Consider the following 18,279-nt stretch of genomic DNA (forward strand, 5'->3'; position numbering starts at 1 on the left):
ACGAGCTCTGTGCCTGTCCCTGCAGTTACCACAAAAATGTATTTTATACAAATCCTAAGTTATTGCTTCTCTTCCTTTGTCTGTTACAGCATATCCTTCCCAGAGAAAAATAACTTCCTCAGCTCTGCTAGGAAAAGACTAAGTTGCCTCCCTGCAGAGCTAGAGGCATACCTCTGCTCCAGATTCACGGTGAAAATTTACATCCAGTGACCCCAGTGTGAGTGAGCTCCTTCAGGTTCAACCAGGCAGCCTCTGAGACTTGCCATGACACTTCATGGCATTGGAAAGCCTGGTATAGTGTAATCACTTTTATTTCAACGTGCTGTCTAGGCAGAAATCGGTATTTTGTTTCTTATTCTTTAGAAAAGGACATTTCTGGCCATCCTAACGCTTTCTGATACATAAAGTGTCATCCTGCACTCAAGCTTTTGTTGGTCCCTGAGGTGCTTATTTGGGCATCAACCTTGATTAAAAGGTCTATCAGTAAGAATCACGGTGAAAAACTGCAGCCACCAAGCACGTCAAAGACATTTTTGTCCCCACGTAGCTCATCTTTGGGTTGTTGTGTCAAAAGCTGTACCTGTCAGCCCACAAGATGAGCTAATCGGGGAAAGTGTCTTGCATACCCTGAGATCTGCCCTTCCCTACAGACGGATTTCCTGTCTGGAGTTGTTTATCTGCTACGTGTTTGCTTCTTTAATAGAGCAGTAAATTTTTTTCTCAGTAAATTCGTCCCAAATTATGAGGTGTGTTGGAGGCATCCCTAGAGCAATAACTCTTATCGTGAAGCTCTGCATCCTCCCTGGATCAAATGTCATATCACAAGCATTCATTAATGATTTATCCATACAGAGAGCTGTGTTATTATACTTAAAGTGTGGTATTGGCTTCAGACACCCATGAATTGAGTAATAATATCCCTTTAAGATAAACAGATGAGAGTCACGTGTGTCATTCCACTAATCAGCTCATAATCAGGTCATGATTCCTGGCCTCATATGCTTTTTTTTTCCCCCTACACTGCATTCATATTGGATTCCACCCACCCCTTACAGTCTCGGGTGACCCTGGGTCCCAGTAGATGCAAATAAATTCCATTCCATGGGTCTGTATGTCATTGCAATGATTTCTATTATAAAGGGTAAAGCCTTATGAGTTTTAATCACTTTTTTCTCAGGATGCAAGTCATCTCAGTGACAGTTTTCCATTTTTGTGAGCATATTTCAAGAGCCAGGCCCTCTTCAACAGCACAGCTGCTAGCATTTTTCGTACGCTGCCTGTCATTAGTCTGGTGCTCTTGTTCCCCAGTCATCTTTCCCCTCAAATCATATTTAGCTTTGGTACTCATAAGGACATAAGCCAGATGGGCTAGGAGCTGGAGTGCACTTCTTGGAAAGCTTAGACACACTTTCAAAACTGCTGGTTACTTCTAGCTTCAAATTTGGAAAAGCTCTAAGATGCCTCATTTTCAAGGCAAATGATTTCTAAAAATCTATATCCTTTAAGGCATCGTGGCTCTGGCAACCAAATTCTCATCATTTTTCTGGTGGGAGCAAACCTTAGCAATACCAAAGATCACGGCTATGACTTCAGTGACCTCTGTCATTGGCCATACACCCAAGCAACCTGCATGCTTAGGGAGAGTGAGTTCACATCACCTGATACATAGGGAGAAGGAATTTGGTTTTCTTTGCGCCTTAATTTTAGTACTCCTGTACTCCAAAGAAGCCAGATCATACCCTCAGACAGGTGGTGTGATTTTGCAGCAGTCTTAGCAGTCAGCTGTTTGGACAAGGTTGATGAGCAAAGAGGACTCTCTCCCCTAATGCTGGGATTACATTTGCAGCTGGCTGTGAAAAGTCTCCCTTTGAAGGTTTAATGTACGAACTGCTGTAACTATGCAAGAAAATCTCTTTGGGCACGATGCTGCCACTGCTGGGGGACCACCTTGTCTTGTGGAAGATCGGGAGATTTTAGTATAAAAAGCATTCACACTCCATCACCTTTCTCTGAAAACCATTCCATTTTCTTAGTTGCTACTCTTTTCTTCTAATAATGCATTCAAATCTGTGGTCCTCTTCTAAATTATTCCTATAAAGTAGATGTCTTTGTAAAGATCCCAAAGCAATGCCAGCCATTGGGAATAGCCTGCGGAAGTTTCAGATTAAAGGATTTCAAAGCAATTTGCAAACATTAATGATTTATACATGCAAAACTCTTATTATCATATTTTAAGTATCCGGCATGATTACAGTGTTTTAAAACAGAGTTACAAAGTCACCCTGAAATATGTGTCAAGGTTATTCATGTACATCCTCTAGTTATGTATTAAGGTGCTTGCATCATACTACATTTTTGTTTGATTTTCATTTGAAAAGTAGCTTTGCACTGCTGCCAGATTTCTCAGAACAGGCAACTGATGAAACTTGTTGCAGAGAAAACTCAAACCTTCTCAGACAAGACTGATTTCTCAGAAACTACACAGACATGCACTTGCTCGCTTGCTATGTATGTGAAAACAGAGAATAATTGTGCAAGCATGCATGGCCTCCACATCTTTGATTTTGCTTGCATTTAGGGGAAGCATCTCAGAAAGAGCTGAACTACTCATATTGATAAAGGAATAACAAAATAAAGACCCTTTATTAGGACCCTTAATAAAGACTCAGAGGCCTTTTCAGAGGAGTCAGAAGAACGATTTGAGCAAAGGATTAGGCTCTTGTACATCCCTAATGAAAGAATGTGAGCAGAATGTGAAGGTCAGAAAATGTGCAAATCGGGCTAGTCCAACAGATATAGACAGCACACAGAACTTACTCTTGGAAAAAAAATAATCTGGGTAGCTGATTAGGACCTCATGCACACAAGGCTTCTTTAATCTTTCAATTAATTTAAGAGAGTTCCCACAACATTGGCCTCCTATTTCTCCTCTTATTCTTTATTTGTTTTCTTTATTTTTCCCTCTTTAACTATTCTCTCCAGAGAAGTAGATAAATCCATATTTTAGACAATTGTTCCTTGGTAACCAACCATTACCTAAAGGATGATTTTTGATGTAGGATTTTCATTTAAAGGGTATCATTTTTTTAAAAAAAATATTATTACTCCACATTAGTAATTTGCAGGGATTGGTAATTACAGATTTCTTAAGCAATAGCTTAGGTTTCAAAATACATAAATGAAGCCATGGATTTTAACTAGACATGGCATCTTAAATACTTCAAGCAGGTCTGAAAAACTTGGCACATTTTCTCTGTTATGTGGAGAAAGAAAAAAAAAAATTTAAAACCCCCCAATGTTCACTGTTCATTCTAACGTGGGGGAAGCACAGTTTGAGAATTTCCAGCCCTGTTAATCTGTTAATCGCTATGTTTTGTTCAGACCAAGTGGATCTCCACTACACCAGGATTTCTGATCTGTTTGGACACTTATCTCTTCAGATTCGATTTCAGGTCTCTTATCTTTCCTGTAAATATGGCTAGCCCATAGAGAAGGATGTTCTGGTGTCCAAACCACTGGCCTATTTGCAGTTGTACACACTTCAGTCATCCTATAGACTGAGCCGTCACCCCAAATCCTCAGTTCATTGTGGAAACAGCACTGGAAGAATGTGAATCTAATGGATACTCTTAAAATAAAATAATTTAATAAAACTCAGCTCTGTGTTTACTTCCTGACTGCCGCAGATTTCCTGTGTAAAACTGGAAAAGTCATTTCGAGACACATCAAAAAGTGCTCACTGTACACCCTGTACTGACAGACCCTCCCTTAATCCCTGTGAGTTAATGTTGCATTTGTAAGAGATAGCAATCCCTTCTCTTTTGTTTCTCAGGTCTAATCAGTTTGAATGCTTGTTTGCTGTGGGGACTTGCCCTTAGTTTGCCCAATGCAATGCAATCTCAGTTAAGACTTCAAAGAGCTACTGGAATTCAAATTACAAATAACATGATAAATGCCAATGAGGAAAGACTGTTTTACTCCAGGCTGTTCCATTCGCCGACCAAGTGACCTCTGACAATTCATTTAACCTCTGTGCTTCACTATTAAACCTAGATAATAACTAGAATTAAAATTTGCCAAAGGCAATGAAAAATTAAGCTGCAAGGGAAGTGTGAGGTGACATTTTATATAGCGTCCAAAACTTCAGAGTAAATATCTCAAGGAGTACCACAATGTACTATGGCACAGAGGGCTGGGAAAAGAGGATGTGATGAACATGAAGCACTAAGCAGTCTCTGGGACAGTGTTCAGAAAAGACAAGGCCTATAGGAGAGGCACGGGTTAAGCTAAGGCTGAATTAATGGCACAAAACGCTTCAACAACAGAAGAGCATAGTTGGCAGCTAAGGTTTTTCTTGCCAGGCATTTCCAGCTATCTTCCTGTAATATTTATTAAAGATCATATCTGATTTGTCCCAAGCACTTATCCCTCTTCTTATTATGGCCCCAAAAAACCCAACCTGGCTAATATATAGTAACATTCACTCAAAAAAAGAAAAATTCCAAACAGTGCTAAGGGTGAAATGCAAACCCACCTTTTTTTACTCCAGTATCCAGACTTTTTTTTGGCCATCTTCTGGCAGCAAGTGAAGCACCTGCTTCGCTCAGTGGTGTTACTCTATAAATTCACATGCTCAAAATCATTATGGGAAACAGGCAACAGAGCTCTTAATTTGTACAAAAACAACCCTTTGCCTCCCTGAAGAACAGCTGCCTTCAATGAACAGCAAAGGCTTTATCTTATGCATGTTATGCAGAAGGAATACGCGTTTTTTCCCCATAGCTTCAAGCTGCCAGATTTGATTTTGAGACATTTTAGACAAATCCGTGTAAATGTTCTAGTAATGCCCACAATGGCTGAAGGCATGCCGATGCGCAGGCGTGAGCACAACATATCTAGCAGTGAGTCAGTCTGAGCGCGAAGTTTTCTAATCAGGATGGAGCAAAGAAAAGGGGCCAAAGCGTGGGAAAATCAGCTACAATGGAATATACCACATTGTGCAAACTTGCACCAGCCTTGACTCCAGTCATTCTGCAGGGTGGCGAAGTGTTAATAAAATAACATATTTCAGCCTTAGATATTTGCCTTCTGCAGAGCAGCCGGTGCATCTCTGTCCCTTAAAGGAGGAGCCATTGTGGATCTCCGTGACACAGAGGCAATACAACCTTTCACCCTGAACAGGGGAGTCCTCACTGGAGTCCCCTCAGCTGGGTCACTTTTCTCAGTTACTCCAGTCCCAGAAAGCTCTTTAGTCCACACTAAAAATCACTGTCTTAGAGCAACCACCAGAACCTGGAACTTCACATCAAAGACTGTGAAAACTATTCTTTCTCCTTCACAAGATTTATATTCAAAGTGAATGGCAACCGTTGTGTGGGGCTAGGAAGTTGACATGCCTCCCTTCCTTGCCTTGCAAACCAGGAGGAAGGATTCCTTTGTTCATAATCATTATTTACTTAAAATTTTCTTTCATATAATAAATTATTTGTAGCTTAGGAGGATGTTAGAAGGGGTCCTAAGGCAAAAGCACTTATGGGAATGAGAACAGAACAAAAGATTTCAGATGTCTTCCCAGTCATGTATGCAGATAAAGCATTGTGCATCAGGTATGCTAATGCAAGTTGTATTGTACTTGTTAAGTGTGTGCCCAAATATGTAAATGATCCCTGTCCCTGGCATTACAACAAGATTTTAATTAAGAATGTGTTATGTATTAAAAAAAACTGTTTCAAATTTATGAGCTGGCATGTCAGGTAACTTATGCCAAAAAACCTCCTAGCTGCACTAACTGGTGGCTTTTTCAGAAATCTGTTTCCATGTGAATCCTGATTTCCCTCTCCTTAACATGATATACCTGCCATATTAATTTCCTCTTTAAGTTGTTTATAAAAGCATTTTTAAATTCGTGTGGCTGGCTCATTCATAAAAACCTTGACAAACTGACAGCCCACATTCCCTCTGATTCTTTGGTGGTCTTGTATTAAACCTGTGTCTCCTATTTGTGTTCTCATCAGGATAGAGCTATTTCTTGTGTACTTCCCCCCCAACTCCAATTTGTTCCTTAGTACTGTCACAGAAAAACACAGACTGGATAGAAACACCAGTTTCACAGCACAGTCCATTGCAACCTTCCCTTTCTTGTAATATTGTCCTTTTCAACCCGGTCAAAAAGCTGGGGGGGGGGGGAAGAGAGAAAACCACCACCCAGCTCTGTGACTTCACTTTGAGTCAGTAGCAAAAAAACAGGGGTGGCATCTGCCTGCCTTTAATTGCAACATGGTCAAACCCTGCAAAGAGACCCAAAACAAATTCACATGCTCCAGGTAAATCCTATGCAAGTGCTATTTGTAAAGACTAAAGCAGATGTTAAATAACACAGAGCTCTCTCCCTAGGAATCAGCCCTGTTCAGAGATGATCAGTCTCGGGGAAAAGGCTACGAATTTGTTGAGTTCACGGAGTGGGATAACAGCAGCATACTCTTAAAGTTTAATGCCCTGTAAGGCATTTCAGACAAAATCTCTCTTCTCTCCCGCACTGACATCATGTCAGGTTTGGGAAAGGAAAATAAAAGCCTGTTCCCTGACAGCAAATGGTACTACCAATGCTCCCTTGAACCCCTTTCACGGAACGAATTTGAGGGGGAAAAAATGCAAATAAAAGAGTAATTGATCGACTCATGATATAACTGAAATGTGGTTAATGAAGTATATCAAGTTCTTTTTGACCCATGACATGTTAAAGTGAATTCTGCCTGTAGGGTGTAGTATATATTTAGCACGCTATGTGAAGATCCAATAACTAACAAACACAAACAGCAAGCAAAACAGTTTCATTACTCGCAGGAGTTATGCATGCAGCAAAGTTTGTTTTGCAACTAATTAAGACTTCATGCAAAAAGGGTGTCACATCCTCCAGGCAATTTGACTAAGTGTATAAAAGCATTTGCTACGTAGAACTCTTCTAATCACTTTTCTTAAACTCTTCTCCTTGGTGATCTGGGTAAGTCAATTTTGAATCAACTATTTATTGCTATCTAAATATTATCAATTGATAGGTTAAACTTAAGAAGTGGCAAGGGGGTATTCTTCCATAAATATCCTTTCTATTGTCTAGTTTTAAGTCAATTTAATTTTTACACTTCAGAAGTGAGAGCTGGCATTTGCAAACTACATTAGTGTTCCGGACAGCAGTTCATTTAAACCACTGATGGCATATAGAACTCCCTCAGAACTCTAAAAGGTCTCAATCATTTCATACTGGTGAGCATTCTTTTCATATTATAAAGACTAGATTTCATTAAAGAAATTATCATTGAAAAAGAAAATTTCTTATGTTCTAACCCTCAGCTGCCTTCAAGGAAGCTACAGTGTCTTTTGACAGTTGGAGAACTTGTCCTAGATATTTTCAAAATCCTACAGAGACTGGAACTCAGATTTTTTTTCTTACTAAAAAGCCACTTTACTGTTGTTTCTGTTTAAAATGTATTTATAGTGTTGAATTCCAAATCTAGAAGGAACGTGCAAGTGTTGTTTCTTCAACTCTTTTCATGATTACTAGGACAAGCTTTGACAAATAGTTTGTCTGTATTGGACTACCTGAAAATCCTTACCCTTAGACTGATCCACAGTAGCAAGTCTTTTCCCAAAGGCAAAACTAGCCCTTTCAGATCCAGCTCTTTAGCTGGTAAAACATTCTGTTGTTGCCTTTTTCTTACTTTGAAGTTGAAAGCATAGGGTCAATTGGAAAAAGCTGACGATGCAGCCCTGAGGATTGGAGAAGGCAGTATTGGCATGTGGCTAAAAAGAGATGTTTAGATGGAGACGCAAGAAATCTCCCCTGAATTTTGTCTCTCCCACAGACGCCTGGGGCAAATGAGGGGACTCATTTGGGAAATCAATCCAGGCCCATCCTTTGTGCCAGCCCCTAATCTCTTCCACATTAGTTTCATACTGATAAAGAGAAGAAAATTATCACTTCTCCCTCACAGTTTGCCTTGACTAATTAGTGTGGGCACAATTCAGGGCAACGACAGCCTGTTAATCTATAATTATACAATGCCCAGGAAAATCTGGCCTTGATATCAGGTGCAGTTTGAGCTGTGTGATTTCAAATATAAAATGCTGTAATCCAGATGATATATAATGAGACTAATAAAAGATGGGTGGATCTCCATCCCAGATTGTACTGTTCCACTTCTATCCAGGTGAGATGAGGTAACAGGTTTCACCCCCATGTTTTGGCTTTGCCAGTACACCAAGGATTAAAAATCAAAGTTTAAAACATGGAATTGAGTTGGAGTTATGTCTTTCAGCAGGGTTTGAATCAGTAACAGTAGTGAGACAGAGCAGTGCAACACACTCAAAATCCTGATAAGCAATAGAACAAGAGCATTTTAGGATGAAAACACCACTGATCTAGAAAATGTCACCAGATATTGAAACAATGACGTTCAAAAAGGTCACTTAGGAAGAGCTACCGGATGGAAAAAGGAAACTGCACATTTAACTAGCACCTGGACTACTTGTACCTTGCAATTCCCTCTTCTGCAAGCAATCGCGGTATGCAGCATGAAACCCTGTCTTCAAAATCTTGGTATTTAATATATAAACTTTTTGCTGGACTAACAGCTGCCTTTTATCCCCACCCCTCCTCCTGTGTTTCAGGTCTGGATCTGTCACATGTCTCCCTACGAGTGCTGCCTGCCGCCAGGGGTGATATGCCCCGAGCCTTTTGCCCTCACCTCCAATGATACCTGTGTCATAAAATACCCTGACACAATAGTGGACATAGTGGACCCTGACTCGCCACCATATTCTGTGATATATCCTGGCCCAACTCTCACCACCTTCCCTCAGCAAACCATAGTGGGATCTACTGCACTGTTCGATGTCAGAAACTTACTCAGTTCCAGGGGATCTCTCGGGTTTAGGGGTATGTGTGATTCTGGGACAGCATGTAACTCAGGATTATCATTTTATGATACAGGAAACTTTAATCCTTTTTCTCCTCACTTGTCCAAACCATTTTGTTATAGAACTTGCAGGCCAGCCTAAATTCAACATGGATATCTGTGGATCATGTGAAATGCAGAACTGAACGTTAAGACAGATCACGACTAAGTTTACGGATAATGGATTACAGAAGTGCTGAGCTCCCACAGTTCCCAGCGGAGTCAATAAAAGCAGGGCTTCCTGGCACTCGACCTGCACAAGGACTAGAATTTCCAAACTACAAGAAATTGAAATTTCACTATTGATCTTATTCAAAATTCGGATTAAATAAAAACCAGAATTTTCCAAGAAACAAGATTTTCAAAAATATATTTTTGGTTTGATAAAAACGTGTCTCAATAAATTCAAGTTTTTATGCCAACATTGACTTTTTATTACCAATTTATCTTAAAATAAAAAGTATAAAATATTTCAGAATTATATGGCTGAAAATCTTGGGTTCCAAAATGAAAATTTATCAAAACTCATATTCACTAGTATATATAGCTGAACCAGTAGTTACCATTAAAGAAAAGTCAGCTCTACTTGGCATTTCTTAAAATTAGGCATTTGTACTTCTTGTGCTTTATTTCTGCTTAGACCCATGACGTAATCGTTTCCCAGCTTATTTTTCTGCCTATATCTCATTCGACGCAAGCCAGAGCAAAAAAAATAAACAACTTCAAGCAATTGTAACAGCAGATTTCTCTGTAAAACACTTCTGATCAAACAATCTGTGCAAAATCCTGGAACTAGAGATTCATTGTAGATCCTTGTGAAGTCCTGGAAGTATTCTGATTATATCTTATCCATCTAATTTTGCACATGTATATTCAGCTTCTCATTCCCATTAAATACTGTCATGCAGCATGCACTTTTTGGTTTTCCTTTTTTCTCCTCACTCTATTTTTGAACCCTTGTGAGTCCTACTGTTAAGTCATGTTGTCACCTTCCTGAGGCTCAACACCCGTGCCAGCATGAACTAAATCACCACTCAATATTTGTAAGCTTTTGCATTTTTCAAGAATTCATCCAAACTGCATCTCTGCATGGAAGTAAGATGCTGCTGTCTCTGGAGGGTGCCGTACCTTGCACAGCACAGTGCCAGTCCACCTCTGAGCAGGTTCACAGAGAGCTGTCTGGCTAAAGCAGCATGGAGTGCCATCAAACCTCCTCCACACTGCTTCCCAGGCTGTCAGGAACGCAGGTGCCCACACAGCAGATGCAGATTTTTGAATGGATGGGAGTACTAGAACGAATTTCCCAGCGTACTCACAAAGCTGTACCTCAAAACAGGACAGAAATCGTTGACCAAGCATGTACAGGCAGCAGCAGGGCACAATAACCCGCTCTGGGTCATGTCATTGGGACAACTTGCACAAGAAGAATCTGCAATGTGGATATGTGTGACTTAATGGTGTAAAGAAAATACATGTATTGGCCAATATATGGTAATACCTAGGACTAATGAGTTATTAGGCTGAGCATTAATATGCTAATGTTCCCCCCAGAGGAACCAGGGGCCCAGCAGAGGGTAATTCTGCTTTTAATTATCTACATTCTGTGACTCAGAAGGATCACTTTTCCTCCTCCCTTATTATTCTGTGCTTTCAAAATATTTTTTAAAAAAGGACAAATACAATCGAATAATTTTTGGCCAGTCCTGTAGCAGTAAATCCATGAAAAATTACATCAAAGTTCACACCCTTAAGTCAGAGACAAAAGCTGCTACTTCCCAAGATTTTAAAACAGAGACCTTTTCCCCACTGTAATTTCCAGGGGACTATTTCCAACATCCTTCCACATCCCGCAGGACATTTCTCCATACTAATCTACTCGAGTTCTTGGGAGCCTGCAAATTAAATCCGCAACTTATTTTTCCATAAATCAAATCCAATTTCAGATGGCTCCTGCATGATCCTTTCAATAATAACAAATACAGTTTCCAGAATGCTTCATAAACATTAATTATATTTGTACACGTGCAGAGCATTGCAAAACTAAGCCTCTGCCTTTGGATTTAGACATCCAAATGTTGAGCAACAGCCACACTTTAGAAATATGTGTATGAGGATTGCGAGCACCATTTCTCAGGCAAGATCACCATTTAGCATTTTTTCATAAAAAGCTTTTTTAAAATTTTAAACAAATCACCCCACACATCCCCCAATGCTTTTTAAAGTGTATGGGACAAATCCCAAGACAGCAGAAGCCAGACATCTCTCTTCCCTTCAGCAACCCAGTATGAATTATGGTCAGATCGCGTTGTGCATGAATACGTCATATTCATGTATATTCTGAGTATCGGTACCCAGTAGCAGTCTAGTCCTTCACACATGTCTCCAGTAGCGCTCTATTTAATAGCAGATCAGCAAGGCAGATGCTAGTAGCTATCATCCACCGCTAGGGTCACACAAGATTACCACCACCACATCCCTCCTTCAGGTTTAGCCATGATGCTTCTCCTAGTGTCTGTCATTGGAGAATCCTTGCTCATTTGGACCAAAGCCTGCAGTGAGGGGATGGCGTCTGTCCTTTCGTTCTCCTTCCCCAAGGATCTATGCAAAACCTGTGTTGGTCAACACAGCCATAAGTGACCTGGCGTATGTGCCACATGTAATTTTGCTGTGAATACCCTCAGCTGCTATGTGGCCCAGACCTTTGGGCAGTAGCCATGCTATAAAGGAGGGCAGGCGCGTGCAGCACTGGTGTCAATGCTGGGAAGATCCGCATGGCTGCAGTCTACATGAAGGGGAAGGATCACTCAGGCCCAGATTTTGTTCTAAAAGTCTGGGCTTATTCCCTTGCACAATTTCCATACAGCCCGGGGTTTGATTTAATCGGATTTATACTCCCAACTACCTCTAGCACAGGAAGTGCCCCTCTGAGGGTCAGCCGGGGCAAAGTCATTCACTGGGAAATCTCCAAGTGTCCTCAAGGGAAGAGTTTTGAAATACTTCCTAAGTGCTTTGTGTTGATTTACATAGGCAAAGTGCCTATTATAACGTTAATATCAAGTAACTCAATTTAGATATCCTGGAATCAGATATTTGCTGTCAAGTAGCTATTCATCTAGATCAGGTGCATCTAATAATAAGCCTTGAATGTGCAAAGGGATTGTTCATCACAAAAAAAAAAAAAAACCCACAACTTTCCCATGCAGCAGACTCTCCATTCCTGATTCTGCCTAACATGCTTGTCTTTCCCTCTCCAGTTTCAGAGAGCTTCTCCTATGCGCAGGACCAGGATAGAGCACTCTTAGTATTTACGTTCTTGTTCTTTGCTCATTTCCTAAATTTGCAACTTCTTTCACAGTTTTTATACCAAGTTTTTGGTCTGCCCCCTCAAGGAACTTTCAAGCAATAACACCTACCTACAGTTATTTAGAAGAAACAAGTTCAAAATCCTCGTGTCAAACACGGTTTTGCTTTTCCTGCACAAAACCTTGGACCAAACAAATGGATTGAATCAAACCGCATTTTATCGGACTCCTTATATTCAAATAGCAAGTAATAACATTATTTTAAATTATGCATAAATGCTCAATTCATGATACTTCATTAATATACTCATCATTAGTTCTAGCCCTTGAGCTTTGAGTACTTCAACCTCCAGTAAAAGTCAGCCCCCCCAGGGCACGTATGCAGGAGCCAAAGTCTGTGTGCTGGACAGCATTTCTCACCCTGTAACCACCCCAAGTCTGAGGTCTGCCAGAAAGGACACGGGATGACTCACATCAGATTTAGCTACTACACCCACAGATTGCTAAAAATACTTTATTCATTCTCCTGCATGATTTGTTTACATTCCTGTGGTCTGTTCCTGATTAAATAACTTCAGGTTTCCATGCCATAAATTGTCCTTAGAATTTGAGATGAATGTGTGGGATCCCCCTGGGGGGAAAAGTTCACTTGTTAAATATATCCTGTTGAAGGCTAAGCACAAATACTTTCAAAGAAGTTTGTGAAGGCTGTACATCATCTTCTACAGGCACCACACTACAGTATTACAAATCATCAGTGTTCCAGCAAGCTCTGATGCAACACAACTGAAAACTATCCTTTTTTTATACCTGCTAAGACTGATTCTGTGCATTTGCTACTCATTAAGAAACAACTGTGCTTTAAAGCAATGTTTTAGATCTGCACACTGCATTTTAGGTAACATGACTGAAAATGGTAGAGATGTTAAAGATTGAGAAAACCAGCCTGCACCAGCTGAGGGTCTAATTCTGCGTTTCTAACTTTTCTTAGGTCTCTCATCCAACCTCTTGTTCAAAGCAGGATCAACTCTGAATTCAGACCACGATGCTGAGCATCCCCTTCGTGGGTAATTTTTTTCCCCTCAATCTGAACCTCTCCTTTCAGTTTATACCCATCACCTTTCATTCCCCTGCCATACATACCCACAAATGGTCCACCTCCATCTTCTCCCTAACTTGTGCTCGCTTGTGTTCAGCCTTTCACTTTTGTGCATCCATTCCTGATGTGTAAGTGGTGACAATAGCTCCTTCTCCACCCTTTGATAGGTCAGGCTGATGATCCTAGATACAATCCTGTCCAGGGAACACCCCTTACATTGCTATTTCATAGCCAACACAATATTGCCTTCATTTTGATTGTGACATTGCAGGTGATATAAAGCTGATACAGAGTTATAACCAAGTCTGGTCTGCTCCTTATCTATCTCTAGAAAACCAACCAGCATCTTCAGCATCCATATTTGTATGCGTCTTGAAGACAGACAGCAATTCTTTTAAGTCAAGGGCTTACACATGACAGAATGAAAACAGTCTGCTACCTATGTGCTGCTGCCTAATGCTGTACAATGAAGAGTTGGGGCTGGGTGCTCAGGAAGGGCGTGAGAAAAACTCAAAATCAAGGGAAAATGAGGCAGGCTGTGTAATGTCGTGTGGGGCAACCAGAGGGAGCTGTGGAGACCAAACATTGATGCTTAACTCAGCATCTTGTAAACCTAGCTGCATGACTGGTTTCAACTTGGAAACTTCAACACTAAGAAACAAGATTAACAAAAAAAATACATGCTGGGATCAGGGAGAGCATACAGGATATGTGTACTCCAAACAGATTTTACATCATTTAAATAATTTCTCTCCTGCCCTGAACAAGTCAGCACTTTGATTTTCCTGTGTTACAACACATTTTAGTACAGTTCTGGTCAGCACATGGTGAGGGACATGTCTTTTTTCTGCCCTACTACCTCCGTTCTCTTTCCTTCTGTGCTCCTTCACCATTTATTTCCTCCAAGTTTATCATGCCAACTGATCATTTGTTGACAGTTCATTGTCATTTTTCAGTATTGAAAATCCAGTTTAATCCCACCTAGAAGTGAACAAAAAGTACAAGACTGGGGTTCTCCTACTGCATTTAGGGCTTTTTTTTTTCCACAGGTCTGCTAAGCCCTGGAAATGCGTCAGTAGAGATAAAGAAAAACCAGTGAAGCCCAGCCCCCCACACCAGTGGGGGCCCTGACAAGGCAAGAAAGCAAGAAGCCAGCCAGCCATTGCACATATCATGAGGGCATCACAAAAAGAAAATTTCCTCTTTTTACCCACCTAATGATATCAAAAAACCCTCAGAAAAGGCTCTGTTCTCTTGAGCTGGCAACTACATTTGGAGAAGACCACCCTTCACCCTGTCATATACCCAGTCCATGGGTTTTTTTTTTTCCCCAGTAGCTGCAATTTTGTTAAATCCTGTTCCTTCTGCCAGAAATTAGGATTTATGAGGTGTTTCTGGAAACACCCTGCATAATTAAACACCATGGGAATGTTCTGAGGACGAAAAATATTTCACAAACACTTATTAACACATTGCCTATGCAAATAGTTCTATTATGATAATAGCTGTAGGTGACGCCTAGTGTTGGGCAATAGTATCACCTTAAAGGAGATACATTAGCATAATTTCTGGCATTGTCCTAGTTAGACTGATTCACTGCCTCAAATTTTGGGTTATTCAACTTTCACTTGCAGTTTGTATAAAATCAGAAAGCCAAAGTTTCTGATAGTGTAAAAAACAGTGACTCTATACACCAATACGTAATTAACTGTTGCTACTCATCTGGGCTTATGTTTCAGTTCATACTTGCCTGATGGGCAGAATTCTTGCTGATATAATGTGTTCAGATGATGTAAGCAAGTAGAGCTTCTTTGAAGTAAGTGAATGAATATTGCAGACCAACATCAGCAGAACATCCATCACTAAGCATTTTCTTTGATTATTTTTTCATTAGCAAGTGCTCCTGACTCAGCTTTACAAACAAAACTTCTGTGCTCTGAAGTTGAACAGAACTGGTTTGACGACATAAACCATATCTTAGCTAGGCAAGAGGTATTATTACTGCTGTCCCTGCCTTACACAAAGATATAATTTTCTAAAACAATTTAAAATTAATAGGTGCTGACACTATTAACATTCTATATTGTGGTGTATACAGTCTGCATTACTCTCTGCCCTTTATTGCCTTTATTACCTTTGTTATTTACTCTACAGCACAACACAAAGTGGGGCGGGAAGAAAGTTTTCTATAGTACTGCCATGGGAGAATTTTGAAAAGAGTCAATTACATTGTAGATAAGGGACCGCATCTTAATATGACAGCCAGGATTCAGTTCCTAGTTCTCTCAGGGGTCTCCCAAACACCAGAGATCTACTGAGGGGAGAATCCAGAGTGCTTCGCTAGAATCCTTTTGTAGGGGCAAATTTCATACTTGTTATATGTGCTTTAATACCCATGTTTGATAGAGCAATTTTGGGGTGCATCCTTGGAGAGAAGAGCTCTCCCAGCTAGAAATTACCAGAGTTAGAACCAAGAGACATTGAAAACTTAGGGAGAAGAAGAAAAAAAATATCCCAGCTATGTTTTCAGCTGAGTTGTGAGCTCCTCTGACATAGGACATTCAGCCGACCTCATCAGGACCAAATCGTGAAAACCTGAGGCAACCGCTACCATGGCACATACCAACAAGCTGGACGCTGCCGCAGCCGGTACCAAGGGACTTCACTCTGCCCCTGGGCGCACCAAGGTGCTGTGCCCGATGGGAGGCTCCCATGCACACAGAGGCTCCCTCAGGTGGCAGAGGCCACCGGGAGGACCTTGTCAAAGAGTGCTTGCAGTACACCCATTTTCCCAGAAATCAGTTCACCGCACTCACTCTTCCCTCTGGAGGGAAGTTTCATGCATAAAAATGCCAAGCACATTTAAATGACTTAAAACCACCACCACCACAGTGTTTATGACTTGATGCTTTTATGACATTATTCTTATTTTGAGGCACCCCTAAATGTCCCCTGGGCTGGGGATCTTATCAAGAATATTCTGGAGACATCAGGAACTGAGATTTCAAAGTAGTTCACAAACATCTGTTAGTATGTCATACATGGAAATTATTTTATGTTAGTAGTATTCATAATATCCTAGTGGATTTAGACTGCTCTGACCTCATGCAGAATGAAATATGTAAAACATTTAATCAGCTCCTCATTTTAAGCCTCATAATTGGAGATAGATTCATTTTTATTTAGACGATAACTCTGTGATAGTTTCGCTCTTTAAAGTTTATGCACCAGATTCTTCCTCTTGCTTAAGATCACATCCGTAAACATCATTAACATTGCACCAGGTGAAAGGCAAGCCCTCTCTTTCTAGAGATTTATCTAGACATGAAGACAAATACTAGATGTTAGCTTCTATTTCCAATAAGAAAAGCAAATCCTGCGTGCGCCAACAAACCACGCCGCCAGCATCTGAGACCCCCTGCGCAGTCATGTTTTTATCAAAGGTAAGTCACCAGAAATCTATTAATTCTTAGCACATTTTTGATTCTTAATGACATCAGCAGAGCAAAACCAGGAAATTTCAAGATGAAAAGAACTTGCAAGGTACCATCTGCATTTTGTATGTTACCTAACTCAGCTTTAGATAATCATAAACAGCGAGCAAAACAATTACTGCAACTACAAGAGTAATACATGCAACAAAGTTTGCTTCATAAGTAATTAAGGCCCTTTACACAAAGGGTGTCTCAGCTCCTCCAGGCAATTTGAGAAAGGGTATAAATACTGTCTCTGTGCAAGGCTTTTCTATCTACTTCTCTTGACTTGTTCTCTCCGGTACACTGAGTAAGTCTGACTTGACAACTATAAAAACCTTGAGTTTAATTTTGCTTTAGCATGAATTTTTGTTAAAATCAGGACTAAATCCTGCATAAATATTCTGACTCTCAGAGACATTAGTAAGCAACTATCTACAGATGTTTTCTGTGCTAGATAAAGGATGTGGAAATAAAAGCAAGGGCTTTTCAAGATTGCTTTGGGCTGTTAATTTTATGGGAGAATTAGGAATTTCAATCTCTTAGTTCTGAAAAATTTTTGGAAGAGCTCTGAGAATAGATTTCAGCATTGTTTTTGCATATATGTCATGATTAGGGGATTCAGCAGTTGTTAAGTGGGGGGATTTCTTAGATAAATATTGAAGTAAAATCCTTGCTCAAAGTTCTGTGCAGCTATAGACATGCAGCACTGCTGCTGTTCGTAATCTGCCCACCTTCAGCTAATTTAATTGGAGTCACAAGCTACACCAAGCAGTGATTAGATACTATTACTTAAGGTAACTGTGGAAATAAGCTTTCATTTCTAACTATTAAAACTTTGTTAGCATTTTGATGTGTTTTTACAGATATTAGATTAAGCAATTTTTTAGGTCAAAGCTACATTGTAACTAAGGGTATTTGGGGAAAAATGCTATGTATGCTTTTTGCCTTTTTTTTTTCCCAGAATGATACATTTGAGGACACTTCTGCTTTTCTTTCTAAATATAGTTGAGACAAATAGATCAAAGAGCTCATTGCCCTGCCCATTACCCTGTGCCAGCAGGCTGCTAGCACCTGGTGCAAAACAGCACTGAGCTGCTGAAGTGGAGGAAAACAGCTTTCAAAGTATTTTTATTTTGTGCTTGGCAATATAATAGTTTATTTATTAGAAAGCTTTGCGGGCTACATATTACGATCCTGTATACTAGTTCTCCATAGATAAGACTTACTGATTTCAGCCACCATCTGCCTTAGAACCATTCTGCATTTTCAGTTTACTTCTTTTAAGGAATACTGCAGAACTGCCATGGCCCCTAGTCCTCGTCTTGCAAATGTTCTCAAGGACAGCAGTTTCAGTATACTGCAGCACAAAGGACTTAACTGAGAATAAAATAATACTTTTGCCGTATTCATCCCTATAAGATATCTTTGATCCACAAATTTAAAAAAATAGA

The 18,279-nt window shown here is 40.2% G+C and overlaps 1 pseudogene; it reads left to right on the top strand.

The window, feature by feature from the left end:
- The first annotated feature begins 6,848 nt into the window (after nt 1–6,848).
- LOC147413561 (feather keratin Cos2-2-like) lies at nt 6,849–9,054 on the top strand (annotated as a pseudogene).
- Nucleotides 9,055–18,279: the final 9,225 nt, after the last annotated feature.

The sequence above is a fragment of the Leptosomus discolor genome, chromosome 26 (assembly GCF_034619465.1).
Source record: "Leptosomus discolor isolate bLepDis1 chromosome 26, bLepDis1.hap2, whole genome shotgun sequence".
NCBI lineage: Eukaryota > Metazoa > Chordata > Aves > Leptosomiformes > Leptosomidae > Leptosomus > Leptosomus discolor.